This window comes from Eutrigla gurnardus, assembly GCF_963514095.1.
Source record: "Eutrigla gurnardus genome assembly, chromosome: 9".
Lineage (NCBI taxonomy): Eukaryota > Metazoa > Chordata > Actinopteri > Perciformes > Triglidae > Eutrigla > Eutrigla gurnardus.
In genome coordinates this window covers 16,090,974-16,107,340 of record NC_139923.1, presented here as the reverse complement: position 1 = coordinate 16,107,340, position 16,367 = coordinate 16,090,974, and the positions used below count along the sequence as shown (strand labels likewise).

General features: G+C 40.5%; 1 protein-coding gene across 3 annotated transcripts in view; it reads right to left on the bottom strand.

The window, feature by feature from the left end:
- Window positions 1–16,367, bottom strand: part of lingo1a (leucine rich repeat and Ig domain containing 1a) — a 131,472-nt gene that overhangs the window by 5,674 nt on the left and 109,431 nt on the right. The window lies entirely within an intron of this gene.

Genomic DNA, 16,367 nt, shown 5'->3' with positions numbered 1-16,367 from the left:
CCTTGCTTGTTTCTCAAGATTACCAACTGCATCTTTAAAAAAAATTCAAGGACATGTAGTTGGATTGTAATTCACTGACACAAAAATAAAAAACAGAAACAAAATCACATCACTTCCAGTTCTCATTCATCAAGATATGTCTCTGGGGGACTCCTGTATATGTGACGGCTGTTGTCACAATAAGTAGAATTTTGCCTTTGGTTTGTAGTTTCATAACTCCCAAAAACTGGCTTTAAAGTTGATTGGCACACATGGTTTGTGAAGAGGATAGTGAACATATTTTTTCTTCAACAGATTTCATTGTTCATATTTCATGTGATAGGTTGATATAAAGGAGAAAGCGAGAACAAAACTGTGATATTATGATTAGGTTAAGGTTGACAGTTAATTATGAGTTGACATGTTACTACCATTGTGGGCACCACTTATATATTCCCCCCCACTAAACCAATCAACAACTGGACACCATACTCATCAAAAATGGGGTTTATGGGTTTGATTTACTTCATTAAATTTAATTTTATTCTCTCAGAGGTTAAAGTTCAGATTGGAGATTGGATGATACGATGTGTAATAAAGTAAAACCACAAGATTTCAGGCAGAGATGAGGGTGCACCCTAGACGCACCTGCACCAAACTGCTGTGCTGCTTGGTGCTTCCAGCCATACTAAATCATTCTTATTCTTGAACAAGTCAGTGCTGAGGGCTGTGAGATGGAGTGGTGCAGGACTTTTTTGAGCATGCTACGACACCGAAGAAGGAGGTGTGGCCTTTTCACAAGCTCAATTCCATCTGTCACTCTCTATCATGTGGCTATCGCATATCACTACATCAATGAGATGCTATTATGTCCAACTCTATTATGACTGACACTGAAACCCACTCAAGGAAATTATCAAATCATAATCCCCTGTTGCAAAAGCTCCACGACTGCATCTTTAGCAGTTTCTGGACCCTAGTCAGGCTTTTCATTGAGTCCTTGCACTCCTCTACACAGGGTCAAAACCTCCACAAAATATCATTGCACTTGATTACTCACCACATCCATCTAAATATTTCGTCAAGATCCATTATTAAGAAATGCCACTAAAGCTTTTATAGACATTCCTTCAAATGGTGTGCCCATGTGTTTCTTTCAAAACGGGGCAGCCTTATTGCACAAGTCTATAGCATTCAATATGCAGGGAAACACGTAACAACGGGGACACATTAAGATGAAGAATGTCATCCAGGGGTAAACATTTGCAGCTCTGTTTTGTTAATGATCTGGTGTTATCGTTCCCCCACAGGCATGTAGTCTCAATGCAGTTCTTCATACCAATCAGCACTCAAGTGAGCTCCCAGAGAATTACATTAATTGAGGTGAAGTGAGAGGGGGCGTGCTTTTCAAAGAAAAAGGATGTGGTTGAGGAGAGGTAAGACAGCCGTGATGAATAAATGAGGACCCAGTAGTCCAAGACCGGTAATAACTAGATCGATGAATAGTGAGATGAATGCCTTTATGACAGAACCCACTGGGATCCTGAGAATGTTGTCTCATATCAGGAGGCAAATGGTGCCCTGCTGTAACCGAGTGGCTTAAGAGTAGCCAGAGTGTAGATACACTCAAAAGTTTAATAATGATAGTCCTTTTTTCGGGAAAGATCATTTATATTTGGTGCCAAATATATCCTTGTATAAACAGAAGTAAGGCCAATCAAATGTATGATATCGTAGTTCATTTATTATAAGATATTTTATGCACTCACTGTATTCAAACCTTGCAGCTCCATGTTCAAAATGGTTTTAGTTGTTTTAATTCCTTTCTGTCTTCACACAGCTTTCACTGACATGAACATTCTATCTCTCCACTGAATCGTGTTCCTTGGGTCTCAATGAGGCAGTCACCATTAAGTTCTTCACACTAAGCACAATCAAACATACGTTGGGAGGGGAATTGTTATAAGCATTGCCCAAAGCTATAGTTTACCTGTCACAAGACATCACTCCTGAGCCTTGTTAAATACCATAGTTAAATACCTGTAAGCTTCTTGTTTAATCCGTGAGATGATTCTGAAGTTATCTGTAGTACAAAGTGTTAAAAGCCTTTAAAACCCATTTCACTGCAAACTGCTTCATCAGCTGGCAGGCTAATCCTGAAAGGATGGACCCAGCTGCAAATTGTATTTACTATTTGCATGATTTTGTCGTCCATTCTAAGAAAATGTATAGCAAGCAGATGCCACTATTGCCAATATCAATGTAACAAATGGGGCAGTTTGCCTATTTTTGGTATTCATTTTCAACCAACACCATATTACTATAATTTGATAATTATACTGAGAAAAAAAACCCAGCTGTTGAGATTATAAATTAAACTGTGTCGTAAAATGCGTATTGGTTCAATTCTTTGCAGTATGTAGCAGCTTGGAGTTATAGCGCAGAAAATGTATATTCACAGCCACACTTTGGCTAAATCCATCTTAACCAGGAGAGCCTGACCTTTAGCTCCCCAAGTAAGATCACTTTCACAGTGCTATAATGTCGCCTAGCTAAATTTCGAGATAAAGGTTACCCTTGTGTCATTGAGAAGCTAAGCTGCCTGGTGGGATTGCTGGCTGGAGCCGGGCCTGTGAAATGGCACGGCTTAAATGTAAGCCGACGCCCGACAGATGGACAGCAAAGCCCTAATCCAGGCGAAGAAGCTGGTTGGTGCAACAAGGTGCAGAATTCCAACAGCGTGGCCAGCTGTTCTCCTGATGAAACTCTAGCATTGAACCTGTTGACATGTTCCTCCTGAACTTCACCTCAAAAACAGGTCATATACTGTTTCTCTGCAGGTGCTCACCGGAGAACTCCATCACACGGCTATGAATGCGTTTTATAAGAAATTATCATTTTAAAGTAACAAGGAAAGAATGAACAGTTATGTATCTGCAGCATGCACACATGAATAGATATATCAGAGGTGGTTCTTATACTCAGTCAACCCTCCTTGATATAAATGGGGTCGACAAATGCAACACTTCTCCTTTTCTTTCTCTCTGTTGTACTCAGGTCTCTCACAAAAGTGATACTGAGTAATGATTTGAAGAATTAAACCTGATGAGTGTAATGCAAGACAATTCAACAGCACCACCAAAAATGTCCTCCAAATTGCAGTTGAATCAAACCATCTAAAGAAATAACTGAACATTATACCCTCTATAATGCTCAGTTCTTAGGATTTATTGCAGGGATGTTGTACTAGGCTGCATTAGTTTTAGCTAATATAGTACCTTATAAAGGGGCAACTGAGTGTACATCTATGGACAATTGCTAAGATAAATAATTGTGCTAGATAAATTCATAATTATGTGTCAAAAGATTGTTTTCATTCATATTGTGAGGATCCTCAAGCCTTTAGACATTGTATCCCTATATGGACTGTTGATCCTTTTGTTCTGATGTTATTGAGTGCTGTGGGTGGTAATTAAATGTAGTGCTGTTATGGTCACAGTTTAAATGTTTTTGTTGTATTTTTATTATGTCCACGCTTGAAAATAATAATCAAACAAATTGGGTAGACATTTTAAAGTAAGTGGGCTTTCCCCTCAAGGGGGTTTGCTTACTGGCACTTTTTTTTAAATTAAAGCAAACAAATTGATAATTGAAATGATAATGTCAATACTTTCTAAATGGGTGACACTGTGCAGAGATCAGTAGTCGAATGATTGTGGTCTTTAAAGCTCTGAAAGTCATGTTTCATTGCATCCAAGTTAACCCAGGCTGCTACTTTGGGGGAGCTTTCTACAGATGTGGTTGGGTGTTATTTGTGATAGAGGGTTTGGTTCTTGGTGTGAATCCACATCTTCAGACTGGAAGAACTCAGATCAGCACTCACTAATGAGAACTCGCACAGCAACCGGAATAATAATAATTTTTAAAAAGCCTGCCAATTGTGGTTTTTAGGGGAATAACAGAAAAAAAAGTTTGAACAATGTTAATGATGTTTGTGATTCCACAAATAATACAGCAATAATTATATCACCATTGGACTGAAGCTATAAAAAGCTACGTTATGCTGACAAAATCAAAGGTGACAGTATTTACATTCACTATGTTTTCATGAATAAAGCATGGTATCTAATATATATCTTGATTATAGAACTATAACATTTCACATTAAGTGAGCGTGGGGTTTCTCAAAGAAAAACTCATTAGTGTTTTGAAAATGAGGTTGAATATGAGGTTAATTTCATTTAACTACAATAGTAACGTAAGCTCATAATAATGTCCCTTAAACAAATTAACTGTATGACAAGGTAAAGACAACATGTAAACACATTAATATCACATTTTTCAATATCAATTGTATACAGGTTGCCATCTTGATTTTAGCCATCGTCATCTTGCTTTTTTTGGAACAAGTAGTAATAGGGTGTTCATTATCAAACCAAAATACTGGACAATGATGGCATTAGATGAAAAGTCCAAAGAACACCAAAGTTATCATAGAGAAAGGACAAACTATATATAGTAACTTGAATGTGTCATCTAATGGAGTACAAGATTTCCTTTTGCCCCTTTTTAACCCAATAGTCTTAACAATGTACTTCTGAGTGAGTAAAAATCGGACATAACTAGCAGAACATCTACAGTAACTTGAAAATGATTGAGCTCCCCCAGAGAGAGCTGCTGGAATGGCCGTTTCCCTTTCCCCCCCTTAAGGCCGAGAGAAAATGCTCCACATCGGGAGGGCTGCTTCTAACACACATACTCACACAGAAGAATGCCATTTATTTCTCTTTGTCTGTGTATTGCTTTGTCCCACAACGAAGTGCCCTCCACACGCACACACACACTGAGGCCTGATCTTTTGGGTTTCAGCAACTTGCTCACAGAGCCTTCAGGGCTTGAGATGATTATGTCACGGTGGCACACGGCGACGCACCGACTCTACGCTGCTACACTGGCAACACTGCAGCTATTGCAATGCATGCAGGAGAAACAATGAAGGTCACAGTTTAATATTTCAGAGTGGATCTATATTTCAGATCTTGGATGAATATATTAGTGTGTGGGCTGAACCTGGCTTGTTTGGTTTGGGAGATTGAGAGGCCTACACTAACATGGCCTGATGAGGTGCTTTAACAAAGCATGTTTCAAGCAATGGGTCAAAGAGAATATAGATTTTGTTTCCCCACTCTTGAGATTTGATCATACTATTTACTGAATCAGACCACATACTTCGATAGACTGACGACTATAAATAAATGTATGAAGGTAAAATTCAGGGTAAAAAAAGGGTTTTTACATCTACTGTTGCAATGATTAACCAGCCTGCCCACTCACTCGTCTCCTCACCTTCAGCCTCTGACTCGGCCACTCACCTTGCACCGCCACCTTCCTGGAATCACCATCCATCTCGGAAACCCATGGACTCCCCGAATTCCCAAAGCATTTCTATGCTTCACTAAAATCAATCACTACCTGCTTATTCCAGACCGAGTTTATCTGTGTCTGCATTTGGGTCCGATCACTTGATCACAACAATAAAAACTTAAATGAGAATAGCCTCAAATACTTCTCACTCTGCATAGTTGCTTTGCTCAAACTAAAAGAATGTAAGTACTACATAGTGAAACGAGCCCACATATCAATTCATATAACTTGTAGTTAAGATACATATTTGCATTTTGTGAATTACAATAGTGTTATTTAATCCCTTTGGGAATCAAAATTAAGAATATTTTCTTCTTTTGAATAATATACCTGCACGCTTCTGATTAGGAAGAAACATTGAAGTCTCACCATTATTATTGTAATGAATTCAGAGGCTATTGTGCAAAAAGCAAAGGAGCTTATAAGCAAATAAACAGGTTTCCCCAACACTGCTTTGATGAAGCCGTGAAAACATTTCCTTGTGCAATCAGCCATTGTTTCTTCACCTATACGCATCTACTTTTTTTCATGCACACTTTTAAATCCAATATTCATTAAAGGGTGTTTTTCTTACAGTCTCCCACTCTTATGCTGACTTATGGAACAACCACTATATCAGCTCGGATGTAGTTTTAATAGCTGTGACTACACCACAAGCTACACTGGTTCCTCAATTAAGGGAGTCAACACGGAAACATGACATAATTTCATAATGAATAATTAAGCTATCAGCTATCAGCTGATAGGGAGTGTGATGGGCAGTGTGGAGTGTCTTAGAACCATATTGACTTTGATCATGACTGGCATCCTCCCAGTATGGAGAAGAAAACGTCCCATTTGCTTTGCTGGCCCTGCAGCTCACAGAGAGGCATTGCAAGGGAAATGAGCTGTAATTAGTTGATAGAGAGGTGATCCCAATGCAGAAAATGCCACACTTATGCAGTGGAATCAGACACTGGAGGATACTGCTGTTGCCTACTGTCGCTGAGAACAGTATAGACTTCATACAATGCACTGGTAAAAGGGAGTTCCAACAATGCAGGGATTTCTCTCTTCATTCATTATTGAGTATGTCCATATTTATTTGCATCCAACTTAATCTCATCCCTTCTCCTGAATTTTGCTATTCTTATTATGTAATTGATTCAAAACAAAAGTGATTTTGTTTTGGCTTAAAATGCCTGCGAAAGTGAAACAAAACATGATAAGTACTTGGTTCACACAAGATATGGATAGCAGTCTACTGGGTAAAAGCTGTGTCTTTGACCCAGTGTTTTTGACTGCGGACTCATTTCGCATTTATTTATGATATATCAAAAGAAAACATAATCTCGAAAATGACCTCATCACTCAAAACTTAATTCAAAATGCAGTGCTGGCTACAGACATGTCCTATGACATAACGTCACGTCACAAGGTTGTCAGCATGAGTCCCATGAGTAAAAGATATGCTTAACGTCATGCTATTAATTGTTATGCTTGTCTAATAATAACACAGATGGGTTTACATTGCATTTATCTGAATGGCCGATGCATCTCATGTGGATGGTGAAAGGTGCCCTGTGCCTCGACATCACAGAGGGCCATTGACAAAGAATCAGTATTTGACATTATTTTGGCTCTGGGAGTGAGAGAGTTAATAATTACCAAGAAATGCTTGTCAAGCTGAAAAAGATTAAAAAAAAAAAAAGAATTACAGATCTCGCCAGCTGACATGGAGTGTGCATTTCGAAGGTCACTGTACATCAGGTAGAGGACAGACAAACACCTTGGCCAGAATACAAAACCAACATAATAACACAAATATCCAATGTCTGCATACTTATCTTTGTTAGTCATATTGTTTCGGGGATCCTGATGAAAAAAAACATGTTTTATGTAATGTGTTTATGTAAAAGCATTACTATCGACTGTATCAGCTTTGAAAATTCAGTACCCATCGGCTTTACTCTGTACAGTATGTTTACCATTTACTGATCCATTTAATGGCTATTTTAATTCAGTAGTTGCTCGTAGTCTTTATAATTATGTATGTATCTTTTTATGATTAGAAGTGCAAACGTTCAATATCACTTACAAGGACGTCTAATAATGTAATCCTGAGCTGCAATAGCCCTTCCCTTTCAAGCAAGGACTAAGTGGCATTAAATGGACTGAAGCAACAATCTTACCATGCTTCTCCAAAGGCTATCCTCTCAACATTATATGTACTATTTCACATCATGCCACTGTCACACTTTCACCATGGACAAAAGAACATAAATAAGCAACAGAACATCTTCCTATCCTCAACCTTGGAACATTTTTATCATTTTTGAAATGACATAGTTCTTTCACATAGTTGTTTTTGTAGGACGTCCATGAAGGTGAACCTATTTCAGAGACAGACATGACTGTATATCATGGGTTTAAAATGGATGCCAGTTTAACAGCACCTTCAGTATGATGACCAAGTATAAGATCCCATTCACAATTTCATCTTTAAACAATGTCTTGATGTATGGCCCTCTAATGTACAGCCTCTTGTATGAAACTGCCTGAGCAAAGTCACATCAGCTTTCTCACGTAGGATTTATCTCCTTCAATGGTGTGGGCTCAGGCAAAAACACTGTCTCTGAAGTGTTTTATCAAACAATTGTAAGATCTGCACAGAAACCAGCTAAAGCTCTGAGGCCAATTCTGTTTCTGCACCACAACAAAACATAGTGTTTTACCCTCCTCGACTGCCATGTGAGATAGGCCAAAAAGTAGCGTTAACCTCCCAAACAATTAATGACAGGTGGGTAGTGTATCACTGAGTTCTTCCCATTCACCCTGTATTTGAATGATAATGGTAAACTGGCTGTTGTTTTAATGTGTTGGCCCAAATGTTCATCTCTTGACTTTGAAATGCTTCAATATAATGATAGTGGAAACAGAACACCAACCATTTGAAATTCATACAGTGATGTTCCTGTGCTGCCAAATGGTGACTGAATCTGCACTTCAACCAAAATGAAATGGCACCTGTTGGCATGCAAGCTGATTGTAAATTAATTGGCCCAAGGTTACGGTCTGCTCCTGTTATCGATTTCAAGTGGCTTTCTGCTGGTAAAATAGGCTGGGCAATTGACACATACCGACAGTGAAAATCATTTACAGTATTTAGGTTATAGTGGGATTTATTACATACTGTATCTTATGTATAAGCTTTTGCGCAGGAGGCAAGGATCAATCAAAAACAATCCTGGGCTCTTTGAAGCTGCAGGACCAAGATGCCTGTCCAAACTGAGTGTACTGTAGCCTAATATTGATTTTTGCAAAACCTGCACCACAGCTCATCAATTAATCTGGTGATTCCAACTTTCAGCATTCAATATTTATAATTTTCTCCTTTTCTGAGTATCATTTCACTAATACAACCTCAGATCTAGGCTTTTTTCCCTCCCCCCTCTTCATTCTACAGAGAGTGGAGCAGCCCTGGCCGACCCCACCGTGGCTCCAGTGCAGAGATAGGGGAGCTTAATCCATGTCCTCAGAGAGATTGCCCAGAAAGATGAAGCCTTAATTAGTCAGATAAAACCCCACATAATGGCGCTATTGATATAGGCTGGGAAATGAGGACTAAGCAGAACAAAAAACAAAAAAAACAAAGACTACTGTATATAAGATGGCTGGGATGGGCTTTGGACACAGTTAGGAAGTAACTGCAGTGGATGGACAAAAAAAAAGGGGGGGGGGGGGGGGGGGAGTTCACTCATTCTCAACTCTAGCAGGGGAGCATTGTCTCATCTCTCTAAGCAATCCACCTGATCCAAATTCTCTCATAAGAAGCTTAGAGAAAAATGCTGACCTTCATATAATCAAAGATTATGAGGAGGAAAACAACAACAGTTTTTGGAGTACTTAGGCAATAGCCCTCATGGGAGGTTTGAGCAATTAAAGGCAAAATTACTTGTCTAAGCTGTCCTCGTATCCTCGCGTTCCCCATCTTGGGTTCCCTGTAGTATGGGAGGAGGTCATAAAGATAGTGAAAAGAGAATCACATCGCACTAATCCTGGGGGTACTAGAGAGTGTTGAATCTCACTTTTAGAAAGCCAATCGAGGTATTTTGCATGCCACACATGGATCAATGACAAGGTGACCCTGTATAGTAATAGCAGTGGCTTTGGGGTTGGCAAAGACACAGCAAATCCCTTGTCAACACTTGAACATCCCTCAAAAAGAAGATACATAAAATGCATTCAATCTTTGTTCCTTTCAGCTTTTAGAACCTTCAAGTGATTCTGCTAAAAGAGATTTAAAATGGTGCATTTTGGTCAGCTCATGTGTATGGATTATTATCTCTTAGAAAAACCTCATTATATTCTGAGTGCAACCCATATCAAAGCTCATCCATCCTCAATCTGTGGCGCTAGGATCTGTTCTGCCACTCATGCCTTAATTAATGAGAACAACTGTCTTGTTTTCCCTTTGTCAGCCCGCAAGAGCAATGCCTTTGTTGAAGTATGCAGCCAGGCAGATGATAAGCTTGTGGACACAAACTTTAGAATTTCATCTTTGATGTCTTTTCATGTTAGCCTTGTTGTGATGTAACTCGTATCACATTTACAGCGGAGACGCAAGCCAACAGTGCTGAAACACCGCTAAATGTGCTGAAAAATCCCTCCAGATTTCTCTCAGTTTGAAATGAAAAACTGTATTTGTGCAGTCTTGGTGATTTAACATGTTTGTGTTTATAGATTTGCCATGAGAGTGAAATAACAGGAATGGTGGATCGTCAAACAAACACCGTCCTACTTGAGAGCTACAATACAGTAATTCAGGGCAGGAATCAGTTGTGCCGCAACCCTTTTGATAATTGATTAATCCTTACAGTGAATAATCAAGTAAGAGTAACAAACAATCTCGACATGTACCTTCCCCAATTTCTGCATTTGCTGTCATTGTTGTTGATTGTAAACCAAATAGCTTTGGATTGGGGGGTGGGCGGGGGGCAGGGGTTGTTGATTGGATAGAAAAATATGCTTGGTGACAACCCTGGGGGAAGTTGTGATAAATGTTGTTCACTACCTTAAGACATTTTGAATAATAATAATCTACTAATGAAAGATTGCTAGATTAATTGTTCCTTCACTTCTTTACTTTTTTGACATCCAACAGTGACTGTCCAATGCACACGATGATGAAAGTGCCTGGCTATTATCTCTCCTAAAGCCTGGCCATATTTCCATTATTACTGCTTTATTCATTATTACCAGCATGGCAGGAGCAAGCACACGAAAATGTAAAAGAGCTGAATTATTTATTTTACATTTGCATATCAGGATCATGGTGAGGGTAGATTGTATTATTGAGGGGAGATTACTCCTGATATTTCTTTTTAGGGCATTCTGTAAGACCATTTTATCGAGTCCATTACTTCTCACCATAAGGGGGATTTTTTATTGAAGAGTAAGAGTTATACCACATTTCACTACATGGCGATGAAGAGGCAACTTTTTTTTGGGACCTTTAAAAGGACTAATTTCATCATCATAATAGCGTTGCCCACCTTCAGACGTTCGAACAGGACCCCTTGCTGAATCAGTTATGAGATGGAAGGGTTAAATTACCTGGACTATCCTCTCACCCCTCATCGGTGCTCTGCAGACCTCCCGATTCCCACAGGTTCAAAAACTACTTTGCACTTCTGCGGCAGCACGTCACTCGCCAGCAACCAACAAGGTCAAATGCCATTTCATTTTCTTGCCTTTGATCGCTGCCTAGCCCTTTCATCATTCCCCATCCACCCACTCCCTACCACTGCCACCACCATTCCTCCTCTTAAACTGCCCTGCCATTCCAAATCAAATCTACAGCAATCCAGTTGACATGATTTGGGCTTCCTCTGGGCATACTGATTTCAGAAGCTGGCATCTCTGGTTTGAGTCTGGGATCCTTTGTTACATGTCACCCCTCCTCTATCTTCCCCATTATCCTTCCACCTCTCTGAGGCAAAATTGACGTTTTCCTCACCCTATCATTGGCTTTGCTAGATCCAGTACAATGCCTCCCAGTTAATAATGTTTTAGACATGACTAGAACGCAGGTCGCCAAACGGCAAGAAAACTCCTGCACTGTTAGTCAAAAATGCATATACAATTATGTATTTATTTTCCAAGATATAGACATATCACAGAATATAACATGTGTATACTTGAATTCAAAATCAGATCATCGGGATTATCAATGTGGATGTAAACGCATTCGGTGAGGCATCATTCCAGTAGTTCTACAAGAACTGAGATAGTCGTGTCTATCTGGAGGTGAGATTATTCCTGCTTCTTTGTGTCTAGCAGGCTAACATCTTCTCATGCCACCCAGTCTGGTCGATAAACTGAAATCTGACCCCTGGTTTCCTCCATGCACTTTAGCTCTCCTCCATCAACAGTATTAGCAGTTCTCTTATAATGTTCTGTCATTTCTTTCTCTCATTGACATCGAGTGGGTGAAAGAACGCCACTGTCAGGGGGAGACAGACAGACAGACAGACAGACAGACAGACACACAGACAGACAGAGAGAGCTTTTTGTAAAGTTAAACAGAGAGTGTGAGATCAAGATAGTGCACCAAAGAGATGTTGAAAGTGAGCTTTTAGGAACTAAAAGCTTCTGCCCCTTTATACCTCAAAGCGAAGGCCCCCGTTGTCTTGCGTCTTGAATGGGAGCAGGCTGTCAATAGATGAAAACATCTACACATTTCTAACTTGATGAGGCACATATTTTAATGATTGGCGAACACTTCAATCCAAGTATCAAATATACCATCTATACCATGGCAGCATTTGAAAAGGGGGGCCATGTTCTTAATCAATTAGCTAATTAGATCAGTGGTGATAATGGTACTTTTTGAGTGCCATCAAACAGCAAGAGCATCAAAAGCAGTTCATCTGAAATCAAAGGAGATCTGGCATGAATGACAACTTCACGTCTGAGTAGATCCTTGGTCAACCCACTAGACAAGGGAATTGAAGTCAAGAGTGCTAGTCCTGTACCTAAACACTGAACTCGATGAACTCCCGATCTCAACAGAGTATTCTAACAGCTATTACATCAGGGAGGTGGGGCAGAAACTCAAATCGTGTTCCCACTTATGGAAAATATAATTCGCTCCATTCAAGTGTAGCTGTGTAAGTGGAGCTTCTGTTGTCCCACTACTGTGTTTCCAGTCTCCACTGAATAGTAGTGTCTGAATAGATGCTTTCAGTAGAATAGATGCAACGTATTGCAAATGTGCCACACAATACTTAACATTACCACTGCAAAATAATGTATTTAGACTGCGTTGCAAATAACAATATATATGAAATCCACGTTCATCACATTCAATGCTTACATTTTCATGAAATAAGTAGAATTTAAGGGCCTTTGTGTATACAGGTGTATTGGCTTGAACCTCCCATCTCAAGTTGTCAGTTTGGGGGCATCGAATGTCTCCACCACTGTAATTTAAAGCCCACTAGCATGTTACCAGAGTGACACACATGCCATTCACACTATCATCCAAAAGATGTGAGCCTAAGTCTGCCTAGCAACAGGGGTGCCAGCATAAGCACTCATTAGTCCCCATGTAGTGAATACAAATGTCCTCCCCAGAGGGTTGGTGAAAAGCTTTAGTAAGCACAATTACACCTCCCTAAGCCGTGACCCAAACCTTGTCAACCATTGATACCTGTTTTTAATGATGCATCCTCCAAGGGACTCCAAGTGGTTTATGGCAGGATGATATTCCAACCCTGGCAATGACTAGGAGTGTGCATACATTGAATATCATTTTCAATATACAATTTTGTTGAAATTTGAGTTAGACAAATTCAAGAGATTCATCAAAATGCTGGCAATGTTCAAGCATTATTATGCACCAGAATCCATATGGATGCTGTATTTACATGCAGACTGAATAGGGTCATGGTGTGTGGCTGTTACAGTACTCTAATCATACTCTAGCTCGAAACTTATATCTGCTGGCTATTGCCATTGAAAACATGTGATAATCCAGTTTGTCGTTGTGGACACCTTGCTTTCTACCACAAGCACCAAGGCACCTTTGCATAATCTCTTGCAAGCCATTTTCCACAACACTGTGAAGTAGACCAGAATAAGGTGCACTTTTATGAGCCTTTCTGACACGGATCCTTTAACAGTGAATGGAGCCTACAGGCTAATGTGTGTGCACGGCGTTTAGACATACATTTAACATGTCTTTAACAAAGCTCTCTTATAATCACAGACAGTCACTCCAGATATCCTCTTCCTTTTCTTTGTGTTTTTTTTTTTTTATTCGAATGAGCCCTAGCATACCTGTGTTACTGCCATTTAAAATAAAACCCAAGTCTTTGTAGAGTGTGGGTATTTTCCATAGCAGTTCCTTACATCACAAAGAATTCACCACATGGGGGCCTTTTATTTTTAATGTCTTTGGTACTTGCAGCTTTGTGAACTGTATCATTAATATATTAGTATCATCATTATCATTATTTTATTAATGTAAAAGAAATACAATGTCAACAATTTGGTGAACATTCTGGATTAGTGTGTTCAATAATTATTTGAATGCATCCACCAGCACAAGATTAAGGGCAACGCAATCACAGTTGGTCAAATTGGATTCCAGAAATGACACAATGAAAGCCACTATCACTCTGAAGGTAAAATGGAGGGCAAAGCATTGGCTGCATGCCTAAATGTGTGTTTATACAATGCAGTATTTACTGTAGGAACCCAGGACTCATTAATAGATATTCGACAGAGCTTTGCTAAGGCATCATGATTTGTCGCGGCCGAGAGCATGAGCTTTTACTCACCCAGAGGCCTGAAAACCATTAAACCACTGTAAGAACAGTACATAACTTTGACACTGGTGCAAAGAACAAAACCACATTTTGTTGGGCAGAGTTCAGTGTGATAGAGGCATAGACATGTCCCATGCATGACTATCAGCTGCTGCATCATTAGAAAAAAATGCTTCAGTGTTTCACTGTGTGGAGAATGATTCTACTATGTGTAAGGCAACACCAGGCTTGACTTAAACATTTCTTTCTTAACTTTGAAAAACAAAATAAATACATATGTATAAATGTACCGCATTGGCCCAGATCGGCCCATTGTCACAATACACGACGAAGCTATTTGAGTCCATTTGAACAAATATCGCAGCATCTCTAAAAAAAAATCTTACGCTCAGGGGGATTGCACTGCCAGACTGTTTTAACAAAGATGAAGGAAAAAAATGCTGATGATTTTTAGACAGCACTTGCAGCTGCTCCTCTTGCTTATTTAGTTCAAATGACATCCACCAAGGACAACAGTGACTTGTGAACAGGAACCTCCCTCCCCCCCTCTCATCAAATAGCTACTATGATCACACCGCAGGCCTCTATGTAAACATGCCATCCAGCCGTGGGCATGGATGTCTCAAGGCAGTGGCATGAAGTGGAATGGCAGCACGGGCACATGAAGACAACATAATCGCCGTCCTGGGTGAAAACTCCCGGCACTTTGTCATTGCAGAATTGAGTTCTCATCATGGCCTCACACCTGGGAGCTCATAAACACCTTGTCAATGCAGAAGGTGTCAGCCTTACACACAGGGCGAGCGTCTCCAAGCAGCATACTAACACGTCATAAGCCAGCATTTGCCCACTCACAAACACTATTGGTTACTTGGTGTGTTTGCAAGGAGGCAAGCGTGTGATCAGTCATCGTGGTCCACACCATCAGCACCCACTCTGTCTCGACTGCTCCTCTGCCCTGGTCTGCTGACAAATCCATAGTGAAGCTGAGTCCTTTCAGGAGTTATTAAAATGTTGCGCATACACTCTTACCCTGGTCTTATTGGTTTGCTTTTCCATCCTTTCCGCACACGATTCAATTACAAACACGCCAAGATGTAACCATACTTCATAGCTCCATAGACATGTAATGCTGTTATGAAGAGCATGATCTCCCTGTGACATCTGATACTCTGTATTATATCTTCCACGGTGTAGAGGTTTGGCTTATTGCAAACATTGATCAACGTGTCGTAATTCAATATAGTATGTCGACAGCAGCATAATGTTACAGGAGAGGAAAGAGGGGTCTTTGTCACTGTGTCCTTTAGCCTACTGCAGGGCAGAGAGGTGAATCCTATTGACAACTCGGAGATGGCCAAGATCAGCGGCCGCACATTTGTTAAACGAAGGCAGCCGGGGCATCTGGACAAAGCTCTCACACACCTCGGCAGCCGCTTGGCTGTTGCGAGGCAGCCATGATGGAGTCGGCAGCATCCCAATCATTACATAGATCAACAGAAAAACCTGAGAGAAAGCCTAGATGTGAGGATAAAAAAAAAAAACAATAGGAGAGTAGTCAACCACATGGGGTTTAAAGTAAACCTCTGGTGTGATGAAGTCAGTCTGATGTGACTGTTGAGTACCACAAAGAGACTGAGACCAGGCAGAGGGAAAATAATAACAACAGTAATAATAAAGGAGAGCAAATAACACTCTGGTGGAAAAGAAAGAAGTCAGGATGAGCTATAATGCACATAGGAAGCCCCCTGTGCCACACCCTTTGCCCCTGCATCTGTGTGATATCTCACAGTGCATCGGCTATCTATCATCTCGGATGGGGAGCCCAGATAAAGGCGGGAGAGGCTGTGCTGCCGCCGCCGCCGCCGCTGCCGCTCGAGCTGCGGGAGGCTGCTCCCGTTCTATCTGGCTGTCCGCTCCCTCCGGCTATTTATAACCAACAGAGCTACAGCACTTTATGAATGTCCGCAGGCACAGCATCACACAGACTTCTGATACTCCGCCGCAACTGTTTCGGTGTGTCATTATGAGCGGCAGTGCTGGACAATAAAGGGTGGGGGACATTTCATATATTCTCTCTGCAAGCGCTGCCTTGAATAGCAAACAGCAGACGGCATGTGGCACCACAGACACTCCAAGTTTCGCCCTCTG